Here is an 18,913-nt window from a genome sequence, read left to right on the forward strand (position 1 = left end):
TGCAGTGCTGAGGAGCCTCTCAAATTGCCTTTGTCCATTTGCGTGTGCTGCTCGGGGATGGCGTTCATGTGTGCATGTGACGGGAGCCTGTAGCAGCGGGGTGGTGGGTTGAGATTGCTGTAATCATGGAGTGCTACCTGTTCATTAAACACGCAGTGGGAACTCTGCTTACAGCGTTTAGGAACCAATTAAAGCAGCACAAGCTATTAACATTAGCAACATTAGCTAGAGGAGTGCGTGTATGTGTGTGAGAGGGGAAAAAGCAACTCTATATGCAAGCGTTTCAATCGTTTGTAAAGCAGCGACTGACTTGACTGACTGATGAGTCCACGGGCGCACAATCAAGTGAGAAAATAAAAAGAGGGATGATTCACGAGGATAATAGCATGAGGTGAATTCAAACTTTGGTAAGTTGTGAATGGCTGTGATTATAATACAATGTCTGTGAAGATGGAGTGTGATTGCTCAGGTAGGGGTGTGGGACTTCTCAGCTCCTCAGGAATTGGAGGGCTCAGAGAGGTGCAACAGCGATTCTGCTGAGTGTAATTATCCACACAACTCTTCTCAAACTCACACAATGGAGTATGATTTCATAGATACCTTGATGGGACCTCAGTCCTCACTTCCTGAGTTCAAGAAACTGGTCTCTGGGATTCAGTAGAAACACTTTCTTGGTTATGAATTTAGCACTTGTGCAAAAGAGAATGATTCATAGAATTGAATATCATTCACTTGACATCCTAAGTTATAATGATTAAGAGATATGTATTAACAGAAACAGTTTTCTCTTTCTAATTAAGGAATACTGTGGCTGTCAGTGGTCAGTCGATCAGTGTTCAATATGCTTGCATTTAACCAAATTTCCATTAGTCAAACAATTTCCAGTGTTGTTTTCATAAAGAAAGAAAAAGCGTTTTATCAGCAGTCTTATACTATTAATCCATTATTTGTGGAAAAAAAAATAGGAACAAAAGAATTCCTGTGAACATCCCTGTGCTTTCACAACTCTGAACTGGCTCAACCTGCTAGGTCTAACTTGGAGTCGGTTAATGACAGAAAAAGTTGAGCGCAGGCAATTATCAACAACACGGGGCACAAAATGACCAGAAAAACAAATAATAGTCACAAGAGGATGCAGAACTAGCAAGATGTGACACAAAACTATCAAACTGGGACAAAAATAACAATAAAAAAATGCAAGATGACTACAAAGAGAGACAAAGGAAGACATTAAGAGGAGCCACAAAAAATAACCACAAAAAACTGAGGTGCAAATGACCAAAATCTGACACAAAATCACCCGAATGTGACACAAAATGATCAAATGAAAGAAAAACGACCACAAATAGACAAAATGGCAACAATTTCATGAACATTTAATGACCACTGACCTCTAAGATGGCTGTAAACTAACTGACATCATGTCAAAGCGGTTGTCTGTGCAGCTGCATTTTGTGCCAAAAAGTCAAGTAGAAACTTTACAAACAGCAGTTTGCAGCTCACAACCAGGTAGATTATGTAGAAACAGCAGCGAACGTGTTTGTAATGTATTCCTCAATAGTTCCTGTGTTGGATTACCACATACTAGAAAAATACTAGCTTTATTTAGAATTCATTCGGGCTAATAAGGCTGCAGGTAGAGTCACGCAATGTTCTGTGGCTCATTGAGTTCACATGCATGTTTTCCCCAGCCAATCAATTAGCTAAAGAGTAGCTACAACTTCAGTCGACCAGTATTTTCACGGTTGACCACAGCCCTAGCTCTGATGACAGCAACGCATTTGACCTTAACATTTCAAAATGGAAGTGAAATAAAGGAGAGGAGAAAAAATAAAATAAAACCATTTGCCTGCAGCTACGACAGCAGTTCTGTGACGTGAGCTAATAAATAAATAAAAAAAGACTCCCAGCAATGGCACAACAAGAAAGGGAGAAATCAGTGTGTTTGACAGATTCTGATGCTTCTGTTCATCAATATAGTGAAAGAGTAACTGTGAAACTAGTGCCAACATGCAAGAAAGTCCTGCTAGCAAGGTTACCAGCCACACTAATTTGCACAAAATGGTCTCGTGCAAGCAGAGAAAGAAAAAGGCACACATTTTGATGTTGTAAGTCAAACACAATGTTTTTCTCGTTTAAACTGTGAAGCTCCTGGTCATCTTAACTTGGAAGAAACATTCCAGAAACTCCTTCACCAATGATCTATGGCTAATGTTGCACAGAAAAAATGTCAAAACACGCAGGGAAAGCTGACATTAGTTCAATATTCACCGTGCAATAAATTTAAAATGTATTAAAACATGATGGAGCATTACCACCTGAGGCTCAATCAGAAGCAGGATCGGCACACAAGGAGAGTGGTATGAAACACTAGGTCGGTCACACTGCATAAAGTATATCCTAAAGAGAAATTTGTGCACCAAATATCATAGCAAGTTGTTGAGATACTTCTGCTGAGACGAAAGTTACGATTAATAAACAATAACCAATCTTTAAGCCTGACAGTGAATTTAAGACCCGATACTAAGCATGTGCAAAGACAAGGCACTAAATCGACAACAAAAAGCCTGTTTATGCCCAGCACTTTAAATATGATCTATAAAAACAACTAATAAAGTTAAAGAACTCCATTTTCTTCCATCTTAACTTTTCCATCAACGCTTCACTCTGTGTTATCCCCTGGGTGCCATATTTAATACCCATATAACAATGGGCCAGATAATGTCTGAAGTATAATTGTTCACCAGGAGAGGTAGAAACATGCAGTGCCATTGTCTGTCTGCCTTTTGTAGTTAGTTAAAAGGTGCATAAATAGGATGCAATTTAGAGACTTTTAAGACATAATTTTTTCTCCTGCCTTAATCACTGTGAAATTACCTCTGGGTGAGGGCTGTCATTAAAATAGAAGAGGCACTTGCTTCTTGGATGCTCAAGGCGAGCATGAAGCGCTAATAGCATAGTGCCTCAATGGCGCTAACAGTTTTATCGGGCTCCGTATTGTCCTGCTGTGCGTGTCGCCGAGCCTACACCGCCCGCTCACCGAGGATGTCTTACGATGGTTTATTTGTAGTTTGTCGCAGCTCTTGACTGTGATAAACACACAGAGAAGATGGTTTATGATGAATGTAGAGCCATGCAGTCTTTTTCTAACTAAATGTATGTAGCTGACAGTTTTTGAGCACCATGCAGCTCATGTACATCGATGACCCACTTCGACCAGTTTCTACTGACACTCTATACTGAAGCTCAGTCACTATTACCCCCAACACAATCCTGATCTTCTTTGCTTTCACTTGGCAGCAGAAGAAAAAGTGACTCCTGCCGTACGTACACCATTAGTACTGCTGCTGCTGCCTGTCTCAGGTGCCCAGGTTTGGCCCTGGGTGAATGTCCCTGAAGGCAGCTTCTGGCCCCGGGCTAGAGGACCCTGAAGTGACGGGGCCAACAACCTCCAGATGTTCTGCTGCATTAGGGCCTGACAGCTTGTCATGTCACCGCCTACACTACCACACAGTTCCATCACCTCCCATCTGCTGCCCAACACCTCCTGAGGGAGCAAAGGAGGGGCAGATACACCGACCATGAGACTTCACTGCCCTTACTCCAGCACTCAAAGATAGGTCATGATGTCTTGTTGAGCTGTTGTTATGAATTTGTATATGTGCCTGCATACAGATGTTTAGATTCTAATCCATCACCCAACACAGTTCCACTGTAAAAAAAAAAAAATGTAGGTTTTCCAAACACCGGCTTGAACCAATATCCACAACACTATTCTAGCTAATCTTGTGCATGTTTGCAGTTGTGTACAGAACATAACGAAAAGGTACACTGTAAAAAAAATAAATACAAAAAACTAGATTAAATCAGCAGAGTTCCAAAAACATATTAAGAATTGTAGAACACAGTAACGTTAAAAAAAATAAAAATATGTAAAAATAACAGCAAATATATGTAAAATAATGACATTTTTATCTGATTTTAATACAGTATAATATTAACTTTACAGCCACAAACTGTAAAAGAAAAAATTGCTATTTGTAAATTTACAGATTTGATTACGGAGTTTTCTGTGTTTTGTGCATATTCTTTTTGTAGTCAACATGGAAATGCACAGATTTTTCAGTGATTTTACGGAATAGTATCTGTAATTAACAAAAGGAGGAAAATTCATTAAAAACAGGAAAATTCTGTGAAAATAGTTTTTCTTTCAAATGTTTAGATACTTATCATCACCAGATTCAATAGCACTGTAAAAAATTTATAATTTTTTAATAGTTTTTAATATTGTTTTTTTTACCCATTAATGTTATTTTATTATTTTTACAATTCTGTTAAATCACATCTAATATCTAATGATATAACAGAAATATTTTATTAATTCACAGAAACACTGCAAAAAAAGTCAGACAATAAATAATGTCCACATCAAAAATCTGTATTCTACAAATACTAAATCGCTCATTTATAACATTTGACCGTTACATAGAATTACCTATTATTACTTGTATTCACCCTAGCTAAAATAGTATTGCACATTGTTTGTTGCTATTAAAATTCTAATTATGTATATTAAGAAATGGAAAAAAGTGTGAATATATATTTTTTAGCTGTCAATTTACATGCTAACCCTAACAAATAAAGTGCAAGAACTTTAAATAAAGTGAAAATCTTAAATTTTAATTTTTACAAAGCAGTAGTTTGTACATTTACAGTGTTTCAACATGAAATTACACCGTTTTACTGTATTAAAACCATCTAAAAGTATCGTGGTTAGATGGATACTCGCCATTATTTTCAGCATTTTTAAAGTTTTTGAATGCTACATTATTCCACCATTTTCTAGTTTATTTTTCTAGCACCCTTTATGCCACATTTCACAAGGCTTTCACTGAATTTTTATTTTTGCAGTGTAGAAAGGCGTCTGATCACTACAATATTGACTGACAGTAGCACAATGACCGAAACATGCAACTTGAGTCATGAACAACTATCTTCAGTCACGAAAGAACAACGAGAAGACATTGTGTCCTGCAACAATAGTATCACCCACGAGTCCTGATCTCAACAGTCTGGGAAGCGTCAGAAGAAACTGTGACCACTTCAATCTACAGAGCCGACAATCGGCAGAGTGCCTTTAAAAACTGTGTAAGTAACCTGGGGACAACGAGTCATTTTTAAGCCACAGCAAATATCACGTTAGAATAGAATAGAATCATTTTATTCATCCCCGAAGGGAAATTTGTTGTTTGTTGTTCAGTTGTCAGGGTTCTTATCCGTTTAATTTTGAATTAATTAGTTTTCCTATTTTCTGGCACTTTTATGCAAAATTAATAAATAAAATTCATTATATCCTTATTTCTGAAAGCATCCTCACTTTACTTTTAGGCCCAAACGTGTACACAGTACTATACATTGTATTGTGCATCACAAACTAGGACTGCACAATGTAACATGTCAAATCAGCTTTACAATGAGCGCAAACGCCACATGGCAGAAGGCGCAACGTAATTTTAGGCAAATTAACTCAAACACATCCATGCTGCAGCTGTTTTTGCTGCTTGACACAAGCAGACACCGATTTAGGTTGTCGTGGATACATCGAAATGTTTTAAGACTTTATTTACCCAGACACAGAGTTTGTCGTCATGAAGATGCAAAAACACACACTCATTTGAAGTGATGCACAAATAATGGAAAAGTATGTACGAATACAGCTTTGCATAATGAAATAACACTAACATAATTAAACAAGACAGACTGTGACACTGATGTAGAAAATGCTCCACACATAGAAAGCAGCTGATGCAGATAAATCATTTGGTCTCAAATGTGGTAAATCTGACATTAAAAAAACTTATTTTACTCTTTTCACAATAACCTTTGGTAAACTATGTGGAGAGCAGAGCTTCTCTGTGCACAACCGCCAAGCTACCATCTTCTTAACCTGCATGGGAGGTTTTAAGTGAACAAACTGTAGCGTCAATCAATAAGCGGATATTCAGACAGTGAGGTATTTTGAATCCAATTTCATGTATATTTTGCCTCCTGGAGGTGCTCTGATTCAGGAGATTATGTTAGTCCACTTTTAAGTCGATTTGTAATTAGCAGGGATGGAGCACAACATGGAAGTAGAGGCAGTGCACTGTTTATTAAAATGTGAAAGTGCAAGAAAATATTTAGTGTCTAAAATCCACAGACAACCTTTAAATAATAGTTACCTCCACAATGATCACTTTTGACAGGGGCAATAGTCCCTGACGCAGCAGCCTGGATTTGATTCCAGCTCACAGCTCTTCCTCCCCATTCTTCTCCCTATTTTCCTGTCTGCCGCTCTACTAAAATCTGTCCAATAAAGCCAACAAAGGGCCAAAAATAACAAAATAATATGATAATTCTGATAATTGTGTCAGAAATAGCCGTGCAGCTCTAGCTAAAACTTTTACACAAATCATTTGAAACTAAAGTCAATGATTAGAAAGAAAAAAAAATCTGGTTCTCAAACACAGCCTGGCTCTGTAAATGGGGATAAAATAAAGCAGCCTGATCCATATGCACTCAACACCACTGCAGCTTATCCAGTGCATGTTTGCAGTTGTGCACAGAACAGGGAGATAGAGTGGTTCAGTTTTTCTAAGTTAACAGGTCTTTGGGGAGCAGCTATACATGACAAAGTGAGCATGATCAATCTACGTACAGTAAAAGAACGACTCTGCTACCTTCTTTAATAGAAATGTCTGCATTTCCTGTTATTTCTGACCATTTGGTCAGCAAAATTGTCTCCTATGCTTTAACGAACCGATTGTTAAAATAAATTGCATTTTTTATTCTTTTTTTTAGCATTTTGCCACTGGTGACTTCTCTTTGATGCTGGCTAAATCTCTTTAGCTGGTGCTCAAAGAAAAGCATGAGAGGGGTCGAGTGTCTCAATCTACAGGTTGACAGTCCTAAAATACACCCATCTCCTCTAATCCAGCATAAATCAATATTTCACATCAGCATAAAGTCAAAAGCTGAAATGATTAGTCATCAGTATGACTGGCAGCTTTTTTTGCTCAAGTACAAACATTGGAACGCTTCCATTTTTTAGAATTTTCTGTTTCATATCATTTTTTTAAAAAAGGAATTTTTTGGTCTGATAAATGATATTGCTCTGGAAATTTATAAGTGGCTTTTTGCACAATTTCTGACATTTTATGGAAAAAACAAATGAAATAACTACATTTAACACAAAAATTATGTAAACTGATATAACCTTAGAGATTTACATAGATTTATTTGGATGAACTGTAAGCTGAGTCCAAAGCGAACAGAAATAGCTTGACTTTGGCTCCCCCTGCTGGATGTACAGAGTAAGCACCATGTACAGTACATAACCCCCTCAGAAAACATGAGGACAAACTGAGGACCCTCCACCATAATAACACACAGGTGGAATTACACTGCTACAGCCTCTCTGGTGTACATGTAGATACACTATACAAACCTTATATTTATGTGCTTTCAAATATCCATTTCCAAATGGCGTTTAACCATTTCTGCACTGTGCTTTATTGTTACTTATCAGCATACATTTGATAAGCCACTATCAGCTTGATACCATGGACTCATTCAAACTGACACACTGAGATGAATAAACCTCAGATGTCCTGTGTCTGCATACACTGGCTGTGTAAAAATGGTATTTGTGAAATTTTACACTGATATTCAGTCCTTTCCAAGATTTTTTTTTAATTGCCTATTTTGGCATGCTTTCTCTCTGGCACATTGAAATTTGAGGCTCCGTTTAAACAACAATATGCCAGATAAAACAAAAGAGACAGAAATTTTTTACAGTTTTTTTCTTTGCAGATTCAGAATCCGCAATATTGGAAAAGTAGATCAAATAATCTCTCATTCTTGGTAAATTGAAACTTGACAAAAAAATCAAGTCATCTAAGAAAAAGTCTTATCTTTGAGGTCACATTAACAAAAAAAAGTACATATTTGAAGCAAATGTTGCTGCATGTCACAATAATACATAATAGAATATTTGTTAATATGAAATATATGCTCACAAAAATTCAGAGTTTTTCAGACTTGTAAAGCATTTGATACATCAAGCTAAAATTTTGCAAATTTCTTTATCAATATTTGCACTTTATGCTATAAATAATTTCAGGGCAAACAAATCATTCCAAAAATCTGACGACTTGAGGTGGAAGGACACACCTGGCAGTCCAATAAAAACGCCAGACTTTTTTTTAAAACATTACGTCCTTGAAGCTTTAAGTAATAGATTGGCCACAGAAGAGCTCAGAAATGTAGAAATAATAACAATACTGTACACTGACAAAACTGACTGTCACCCTTCTTTTTAGATTAAATAATTTTGGTTTCTAAGAAAGTAGAAGTAGGCAATGTGACGCTTCATACTGTGAACAGTCTTAATCTGTCGTATGAGCGCCTTCTGAGAAGAACATTTATTTTGTGAACAGAAGACAGACGGGCAAACACACACTAACGATGAGCAGACCAACATCCTGATGGAAACTTTGTTGAGAATTGGTATATTCAGAAACCTTACAGATTGTGACTAGACAGTTACAGTTCACTGTAAGTCAATTATAAGAGCTCTGTCTCTAGCATTGTCGAATTTAAAGCTTAATCCCTTAGTTAATTCATTAGGCAGCAGTTACTTGGGCACAAGTCAGAAATGATGCCCATTTTCTCCTCCATATTTAAACTATTTTTCAGGTTAATAGTGCTTAAGTTGCTGTCATTTCATACATTGACAAATCTGACAACTTTTATGTTTGTTTATGTGTGGCTGAAGTTTAAATTTATTCATACACGTTGCAAATTAAAATAATAAACCCTAAGGTTTCAATAGGGTCCAAGGCACCGCCAGTGCTCGGACCCTAATAAGGCAGCTCTCATACTGCCTTTCTGAGTGTTTTGATGTCAAACTACCACTGAGCAGCAAACAACCATCTGCGATCATGTTGAGGAATCCTTATCCTGAAGTGAGGAAGCTGAGTATCATTCTCTGCTCTCTGACTGGAGCTCTGGACTGTCTACACAGATTATCCACTTGGTCTCAGTCAGTAAATCTCAACAAGCGTCTGAGTGAACAAGAAACACAGCCCCACATCTAGTCAGAGGCAAAACTGGAAGTCGAAATTGGTCAAATTTAGCCTTGAGTTTTTAGACTTTGTATTCAAGCAGCAACATGAACAACTAATCCCATGAGTTCAACTACATTTGCACTGAGACTCATGATTCAGATTGTGGATCATAATTCTGCCCCCAAAGATGATATTTAGGACAGCTTGTTCACCCCTAAAGTAAAGTCAGTACTAAGGAAAATAAATAAATAACACATACATCTGGAACACCTCCTCAAGTTGGACTTCCAACTGGCAAAGCCAGATAAACCTCACCAATCCCTACCTCAAAATCCAAGATGGCAGACGACGCTGAAGTTAGCTTCCGATTCGGCACTTAAGGGAAAAGTTAAGGGGAAATGAAATGAACGTGCCGTGCGACAGTTTATCCACTGATTATCTGTTTTTTTCGACACTTCTTGATGTGTAAACATTTTAGACATTTGGGTAAGACATTAACTATGCCTGACAAGAGGTATTGTATTGGTAAAATTAGAATTTTATTTGTGAAAACGTTTAAGGGGATATTTCACCGTTTTTGCTTTATAACCAGTCCTTATTAGACCAGGTCCAGATTGAAAACCACTGTACCTACACTCTTCAAATCTGGACTGAATTATTCTACAGAGCCTGTAGATTCATAAAAACAGTCTCTGATTTGTGAAAACTTTATTCTATTTGTGAAAATGCAATAAAGGCACATTTTACAGTTTTTTTCTCATCCAGACCACATTAGACCAGGTCCAGGTCGAGAACCGCTACACCTAGACTCTTCAAATCTGGACTGAATTATTCTACAGAGCCTGTAGATTCAAAAACATAGTCTCTGATTTGTGAAAACTTTATTCCATTTGTGAAAATGCAATAAAGGCACATTTTACAGTTTTTTTCTCATCCAGACCACATTAGACCAGGTCCAGGTCGAGAACCGCTACACCTAGACTCATCAAATCTGGACTGAATTATTCTACAGAGCCTGTAGATTCATAAAAACATAGTCTCTGATTTGTGAAAACTTTATTCTATTTGTGAAAATGCGATAAATGCACATTTTTACTGTTTTTTCCAGCATATAGACCACATTAGACCAGGTCTAGTTCGAGAGCCTATACTTAACCTTATACTTATTCTTATTATTATCATTATTATTGTTGTTGTTGGTTTTGTTGTTAATAATTCTGTTGACATTTTTTTGAAAGTCCATGTACCATGTCCATGTATGTTGAAGATTGTCAGTGTTTATTAATGATAGAAATAGGGTGTCACAGGTTCATGATACCATTGTTGACATATATTGTGAGTATTTTGTGAATGATTGGTCAGATCATTACAAAGACAAAACTTGACATAAAAAGAGTTAACACTCCCAAAAGTTAGAAGGACAAAATTTGCATCCAAAACCAAGGTACCTGTAATCACATATCAAAGGAAGAAGAATGAGAAAACAAAAAATGCATTCTTATATCATTGTTACATTATCTGTAGAGGCCATTGTTCTGACTAATTGTATAAATAAGTTGCGCAACCCCATCCCAGATGACAAATAGCATTGAAAAGTGCCTTTATTGTATTTTCACAAATAGAATAAAATTTTCACAAATCAGAGACTATGTTTTTATGAATCTACAGGCTCTGTAGAATAATTCAGTCCAGATTTGAAGAGTCTAGGTGTAGCGGTTCTCGACCTGGACCTGGTCTAATGTGGTCTATATGCTGAAAAAACAGTAAAATGTGCCTTTATTGCATTTTCACAAATAGAATAAAGTTTTCACAAATCAGAGACTGTGTTTTTATGAATCTACAGGCTCTGTAGAATAATTCAGTCCAGATTTGAAGAGTGTAGGTACAGTGGTTTTCAATCTGGACCTGGTCTAATAAGGACTGGTTATAAAGCAAAAACGGTGAAATATCCCCTTAAACGTTTTCACAAATAAAATACTAATTTTACCAATACAATACCTCTTGTCAGGCATAGTTAATGTCTTACCCAAATGTCTAAAATGTTTACACATCAAGAAGTGTCGAAAAAAACAGATAATCAGTGGATAAACTGTCGCACGGCACGTTCATTTCATTTCCCCTTAACTTTTCCCTTAAGTGCCGAATCGGAAGCTAACTTCAGCGTCGTCTGGAAAACTGACTCAGCAACAACTGCGGCAAACAGGTCAGTTAAGTTAAACCAAGACAGATGTGTGCAAAATATTAACCTTCGTGGACAGTTTTCATAATAATTTCGCGAGTTTTATTAAATAATTGGGACTTACCTGTTGGTTTGTTGTCAAACAGTGAGTGGCGTCGGTCAGATGCCATTTTGTTGGTTACCGCCCGACAAAGTCCCCAAATGTTCCTACGACAACATTCCTATAACATATCTGTCTTCTTTATATATATCTAAAATCTTCGCTCTGTTTTAAAAGTTATACAACTTACACTCTGGCTGGAAAAGGTTGCTTTTATCGGCATAACTGAAGTTAATTAACGTTAATTCTTTCTTTGGATGGGACCACTTAGCTGGTTAATAAATAATTTAAAAGAAGTAGTATTGGCTTGCTAGAGTGGAGAAATACTAGCCTAGCCACGCTATACCCATGTTTCTGACGACACAAGGGTCTAGGGAAGCTCGACAGGGAGGGAGGCGGGCTAAAAGGTTGTCTATCAAATCCCTCTGCAGCAATTGGGTAGGTATACAACCAATCAACGCAACGAATAGGCTGACGTAGTTCCGAGAGCACCGGCGGATTGTGGCTAAGTCCCATTAGCTTCCCAACCAGCGGAGCCGCGGAGCCAACTGGTACACACGTGGACAAAATTGTTGGTACCCCTCAGTTAAAGAAGGAAAAACCCACAATTCTCACTGAAATCACTTGAAACTCACAAAAGTAACAATAAATAAAAATTTATTGAAAATTAAATAATCAAAATCAGCCATCACTTTTGAATTGTTGATTAACATAATTATTTTAAAAAACAAAACTAATGAAATAGGGCTGGACAAAAATGATGGTACCCATAACTTAATATTTGTTGCACAACCTTTTGAGGCATCACTGCAATTAAACGATTTCTGTATTTGTCAATGAGCGTTCTGCCAGCTGGTCAACAGGTATTTTGGCCCACTCCTCATGAGCAAACAGCTCCAGTTGTCTCAGGTTTGATGGGTGTCTTCTCCAAATTGGCATGTTTTCAGCTCCTTCCACATATGTTCAATGGGATTCAGATCTGGGGCTCATAGAAGGCCACTTTAGAATAGTCCAACGCTTTTCTCTCAGCCATATCTTGGGTGTTTTTGGCTGTGTGTTTTGGATCGTGTCCTGTTGGAAGACCCATGACCTGCGACTGAGACCAAGCTTTCTGACACTAGGCAGCACATTTCTCTCCAGAATGCCTTGATAGTCTTCAGATTTCATCGTACCTTGCACACTTTCAAGACACCCTGTGCCAGATGCAGCAAAGCAGCCCCAAAACATTACTGAGCCTCCTCCATGTTTCACCGTAGGGACAGTGTTCTTTCTTCGTATGCTTGGTTTTGAGTCTATGAACATAGAGTTGATGTGCCTTACCAAAAAGCTCCAGTTTGGTCTCATCTGTCCAAAGGACATTCTCCCAGAAGCTTTGTGGCTTGTCAACATGCATTTTTGCAAATTCCAGTCTGGCTTTTTTATGAGTTTTTTTCAGCAGTGGTGTCCTCCTTGGTCGTCTCCCATGAAGTCCACTTTGGCTCAAACAACGACGAATGGTGCCATCTGACACTGATGTACCTTGGCCTTGGAGTTCACCTTTAATTTCTTTGGAGGTTGCTCTGGGCTCTTTGGATACAATTCCAACGATCCGTCTCTTCAATTTGTCATCAATTTTCCTCTTGCGGCCACGTCCAGGGAGGTTGGCTACTGTCCCGTGGGTCTTGAACTTCTGAATAATATGAGCCACTGTTGTCACAGGAACTTCAAGCTGTTTAGAGATGGTCTTATAGCCTTTACCTTTAAGATGTTTGTCTATAATTTTTTTTTCGGATGTACTGGGACAATTCTCTCCTTCGCTTTCTGTTGTCCATGTTCAGTGTGGTACACACCTTTTCACCAAACAGCAGGGTGACTACTTGTCTCCCTTTAAATAGGCAGACTGACTGATTATGAGTTTGGAAACACCTGTGATGTCAATTAAATGACACACCTGAGTTAATCATGTCACTCTGGTCAAATAGTTTTCAATCTTTTATAGAGGTACCATCATTTTTGTCCAGGCCTGTTTCATTAGTTTGTTTTTTTAAATAATTATGTTAATCAACAATTCAAAAGTAATGGCTGTTTTTGATGATTTAATTTTCAATAAATTTTTATTTACTGTTACTTTTGTGAGTTTCAAGTGATTTCAGTGAGAATTGTGGGTTTTTCCTTCTTTAACTGAGGGGTACCAACAATTTTGTCCACGTGTGTATATTAAGGATTTGCCATATCCTGTATCGGCATAAGTCCAAATACGTCTTTCTTCTCAATGAAACACTTAAGTGCCGTCCTTTGTTTATCTTTCAAGTTGAATTTTAGCTTCAAATCTTTAAGGGCTGCGGCCAAAGCCGAGTGGAAAGATAACTGTTTATTGTGCGCTGGTTGTTTCTGTCAGAATCGTCACGCCTCTGTCGTCACTTAGTTACGCCCGCCTTCTGACTCTACACTTCATGGTGATTGGTCCGGCCAGTTTTAGGAGAATCCAGCTTCCAGCCTTATGGAGGGTAACTAGACCCACCCTGGCAGAGAATTGAATTCGTTGCGTGGGTTGTCTAGCGCGGCTAGGCTAGAGAAATACTGTACTCAAAGTAAAATCCACTATATTAAGAATTACATTACCTGAAAAAATTAAGTATTAATATAAAAGTGCCTAAAATATAAAAGAAGTTATGCAAAATAACTCACTCCTTCTTGGAAAAAGGAATGTGCATGATGCAAGCTTTCTTTTCATGCAGGGAAAAGTCAGAACATCAGATTTCTAACACATTTCAGAAAGTGCACTGGTTGATTTAGACCTTCTTAAAATTAAAAAAGTAGTAGTAGGCTAGGCTTTGTGCATCGTCCTGTGGTCTCAAAGAGGAGGGCCCTGTATTATGACGCATTCTCTTCCATGTCTTCTTAGTTTCGAAGATCAAGGAAAGAGGGAATTAAGAGACAGAGAAAAGGGAAAGTGAGAGCAAAGAAAACAAAGACGTGGCTATAGTGAGGACAGACAGGAGAGCTGTCAGCCAGTTAGGTCTCTTAAAAATAAAGATTAGAGATGAGGGAAAATAAAGTAAAGGAGGCACTCAAAAGTAAAGGAAATACAATTCTACACGATGATACTAAAAATAGTTTCTAATTAAAGCGTTTCTACTGTTCTGCAAGATGAAGATTGATCAGGAAGAAGGCTGGAAGCCAGTTCAAAGAGGGCTGAAAAAGGCAACATCAATTTGAAAGCAGTTTTCAAAATAAATCGCTTAGTTTTGGTTTGATGTTGGATATTTAAAATATTGAAGGGGGCATATCACTTCTGTCCCCCTGAAATCTATGTCTGAAGGCATAAAGGAACCTCCACATTTCTGTTCACGTAACTTTAGGTTGTTATCCTTCATCATTAGTTGAGTGCAATTTTCATTTGGCTGGTTATATGCAGGAAGTCTGTGCTGTAAACCATTTTAGAGTTGAAAGTGGTGAAAAAACAGATGAAATGAACCTTTCATTTCACTTTTCATCATTTTATAAATGTTAATGTTCAGTTTTAATCCTACATTTCCTGCCTTGGCTGTGGGTTTGTCTTCTTCAACAAAAAAACAACTTTGAATACAGCTGTACTTACACTTGCTTTCTGCTCGATTACTTTTTCTGAACTGATTTAAATGTAAATGAGCATTTCATACCGTTTTCTGCCGTCAAGCTGCTCTGTGATCAGCAGAAAAGTACTAGCAACTTCTTTCAGTTCATGCAGATGGTTGTTAGTTATATTCCAAGTACTTTTATATTATCAGTGTTTTTTGTTGGTGCAAAATTAGTTTTTAGAAGGTACAGACACATTGAAAAATACTGAAGTAATGCATCAATGCATATGAAACTTGTGGGAAATATTCTCTTGTTTTATATTTAATCAATATCCTATTATATTCTATCTCTTATTTCCATCAATCATAACCCAGTTGATCAGCATATAATTACCTTAAATCACAACTCATCTGATCATATAATCAAACTGTATCACTAAGCTGATTCTTATTCATATAATTATTATATAATCACATTTAATCCCAACTTACCATAACATAGTCAAACTGTATTATTTTGTTATTTCTTATAAAGTTTGTTGCGAGCTGGCTTATGATGTGTTACCCCAGCTTTGACCTCTCACACCCAAAAAACAAAAGAGACAACTCAGACATTTACCAACATTGACCACAAGATACTGTTCCCCTGCAGAGAAGATCTTAAAATAACAAACACACCTGCGAGGTGTTGCTTCCAGACATAGACATGGAACAAACGGTTTGATTCATCGAAGACAGAAGTCGCTTTATTAAAATGTGTCGTATATTTGATTAAAGTGTTCAAGTGTGGAGCTTTGGTAAGAAGGAAACTGGATTGTTTGCCTTCGATGTTCATTTAAAAATACAGAGTTGCAAAAATATACAGTTGCTCCTTTTACAGTACTGTAAACTATGTTGTATGTAAATCTGGAGTGCCTACTGTAGATACACTATTGAAGTAGTTTGTCTTTCTGTATTACTTACTGTACTAAACTACTTTTTTATCTGTTTTTATAGAGAGTGTTTGAACTGGATTCCATGGAAAGGCCCCATGAATACATTTTCATAGATGAAGCAGGGTTCAATCTGGCAAAAAGGAGGCAGAGAGGCAGGAACATAATTGGTCAACGTGCCATTGTGGAAGTCCCTGGCCAGCGTGGTGGCAATGTCACCCTTTGTGCAGCCATAAGTAACAGGGGGGTTCTCCACTGTCATGCAAACCTGGGGCCATACAACTCTGAACATCTCCTGGCATTTGTAGGTGGTCTGCAGAATGTTATGACTGAACGTGAGCAGCAGAATCAGCAAGAAGTGCATCCTATATATGTCATAGTTTGGGACAATGTGAGGTTTCCCCATGTTGTCCTGATTCGTGAGTGGTTCACTAACAACCAGCGCTTCATCAAGGTTTTCCTTCCACCCTACAGCCCCTTCCTGAATCCAATAGAGGAGTTTTTCTCTGCATGGTGGTGGAAGGTCTATGACCAACAGCCCTACACCAGGGAAAATTTTTTCGAGGCAATGGAACAGGCCTGTGATGAGATAACTGCAGAGTCTTGTCAAGGCTGGGTTCGGCCCACCAGAGGGTTCTTCCCCCGTTGTCTGGCAAGGGAAAACATTGCCTGTGTAGCACTTGAATAAGTGATATGCTAAACAATGTCCAAATATTGCTAAAACGTTTATAATGAATTGTTTAATGCTAAAAGTTCAACTGTTTATTTTATGATGTAATTATACATCTGCACCACTAGGTGGCAGCCACACCCAACAGGTTGTTTTCTCTGAAGACCAGTGATTGGTCAAGGCTGTTCCTGTTTGGAAAATGTGCTCATGCTTTAGCCGCGCTGAAAAAATGCAACAGGAGAAATATGCTGCAATAAACCTTTTGAGGAAATCAAGAATAGACTCGTTTTTTCCTACACCAAGTGGTTCTGAAGTGGTGTAACATTTGGAGGTCCCACCGAGATGTATTTTTTGGATTACCTCATGGAGAGAGAGACTGAAAATAAAGCAACAAAAAGACGGTAAAAAGTGTGCCAGAGCGAGAGGCTAACGGCTAAGCTATAACATAAGCCTAGCTAGTGCGACACAAACCGTGTTGTTTTTTTTGTTTTTTTTGGTCATATTCATTGGAAAAGGACATTTTGCAAGCATGTCTGAGCACCGTGAAGAGTTTATGTTGCAACTGGAGCAGAAAATATGCGGACTATATGTACAAGAACTGCTAAGAGTATGTGAACTTTGTAATATCACTGCAAAAGACAATGAAAATATCAAGAGTAAAAGTCGCAGAGCTCTTGTTAAGCTCATAATTGAATTTTGTGATGGAGATGAGCTTTTACAAAGTGAAGACGAGGGCATGTCTGTGCTATTGGAGTTAAATGATGTGCTGGACGCGCTGATATTGGCACGGTCATCAGCTGTCGGTGCAGGAACAGCAGCCCAGGCGACCCCGGAGACTGCACGCACGGAGCAGCTCGCCACAGCGGACCAGGCGCCGGGTGAGGACCGACCTACAGCGGCGGAGGCGTCGCTGGAGCAGCACCACGAGGCCCCCAGGACGATGCGGGACAGCGGGACTCAGCGCAGAGGGAGAGACTCTATCAATAGCAACAGCTGCTGTAATGCTTCTTCAGTTGGATTCCGCAAAGATTTCAGGATTAATGGTCACGTGAGTGAATCAACATCTAGAGAGACCTTGAGTTTCAGTAGTTTGGAGCACCAGATTGAAAGTGGCTTGAGAAAGGGCTACCCTGAAACTGAGATAGTGGAGGCTGTGGTTCGTGCCATAAGCCCTGGACTGAAGCTAAGGAGCTATTTAGAAGGAAAAGCAGACCTCACTTTGACCAACCTGAGACAAGTACTAAGAGCTCATTATGCTGAGACAGATGCAACTGTGTTATATCAACAGCTTACCAAAGCAACACAGGCAGCAAATGAGACACCTCTTGAGTTTCTGATTAGAGTGCTGGATTTACGTCAGAAAATCCTTTTTGCATCAGAACGTACTCAGTCTAGCCTGAAATACAACAAAGAGCTTGTTCGAAGTCAATGTTTTCAGTCAATTATGACAGGACTGTTAAATGACAATGTGAGAGCAGAAATGAGGATTTATTTACAGGATCAAAATAGTAGTGATGAGCTACTCTTAATGAAAATGCAAACTGCACAATACAATGAAAGTGAGAGAGCTCTTAAAACAAAAGCAAATAAGTCAGCTTTTAGAGCAGGACTAAATGCAGTTGAACAGACTGATACAGTTAATGACTCCTGTATTAGCCAACCTGTAGCGAAATCAAACAAACCCACCAAAGACAACTCATTATTTTCTAAACTAGAAGAAAGTAATTCTGCAATCAGAGAGCTTACAGGTCAGGTAGCTTCACTTGTGCAGACTGTTCAACGTGACATTAAACATGATGGTGACAAGCCAAATAAAACATACAAAAAGCCAATTCAGAGGCAGAAAAGACAATGTTCGGCATGTCAACAAGAGAACAAGGACTGTAACCATTGTTTCAAATGTGGTAGTGATTCTCACTGGACAAAAGGATGTAGAGTAGGAGGGAATCAGAAGCAGGGAAACTGGCGGAGGCTGTGACTGTGGGACAAGCCGCAGCTCCAAAACCAAAGTCCCAAAATGGCAGAATCCCCAAAGCATCCAATGACCCACAAACAGAGTTAAGCCAAAACAAGCAAAAAGTGTTACAAAATACTGAAATGTTAAATGCCAAAACTAGAGATGAACAGTACAGCAGGTTTAACCCTTGTACAAAACGCAAAAGAGTTGCACAGCTAGTAGGCAAAAAGTGTCTAGTTTGGTGTAAAATGAACAAGTGTAAAACTCAAGCACTATGGGACACAGGTGCCCAAGTTTCAATAATGAGTGCACTGTGGAAGTCAAATAACTTACCTGATTTGAAAATTCATCCAATCAGTGATTTACTAAGCGGTGATGAGCTTCTAGATCTGAGAGCAGTAAATGGATCTGAAATCCCCTTTCAAGGCT

Source organism: Acanthochromis polyacanthus, chromosome 14, assembly GCF_021347895.1.
Source record: "Acanthochromis polyacanthus isolate Apoly-LR-REF ecotype Palm Island chromosome 14, KAUST_Apoly_ChrSc, whole genome shotgun sequence".
NCBI lineage: Eukaryota > Metazoa > Chordata > Actinopteri > Pomacentridae > Acanthochromis > Acanthochromis polyacanthus.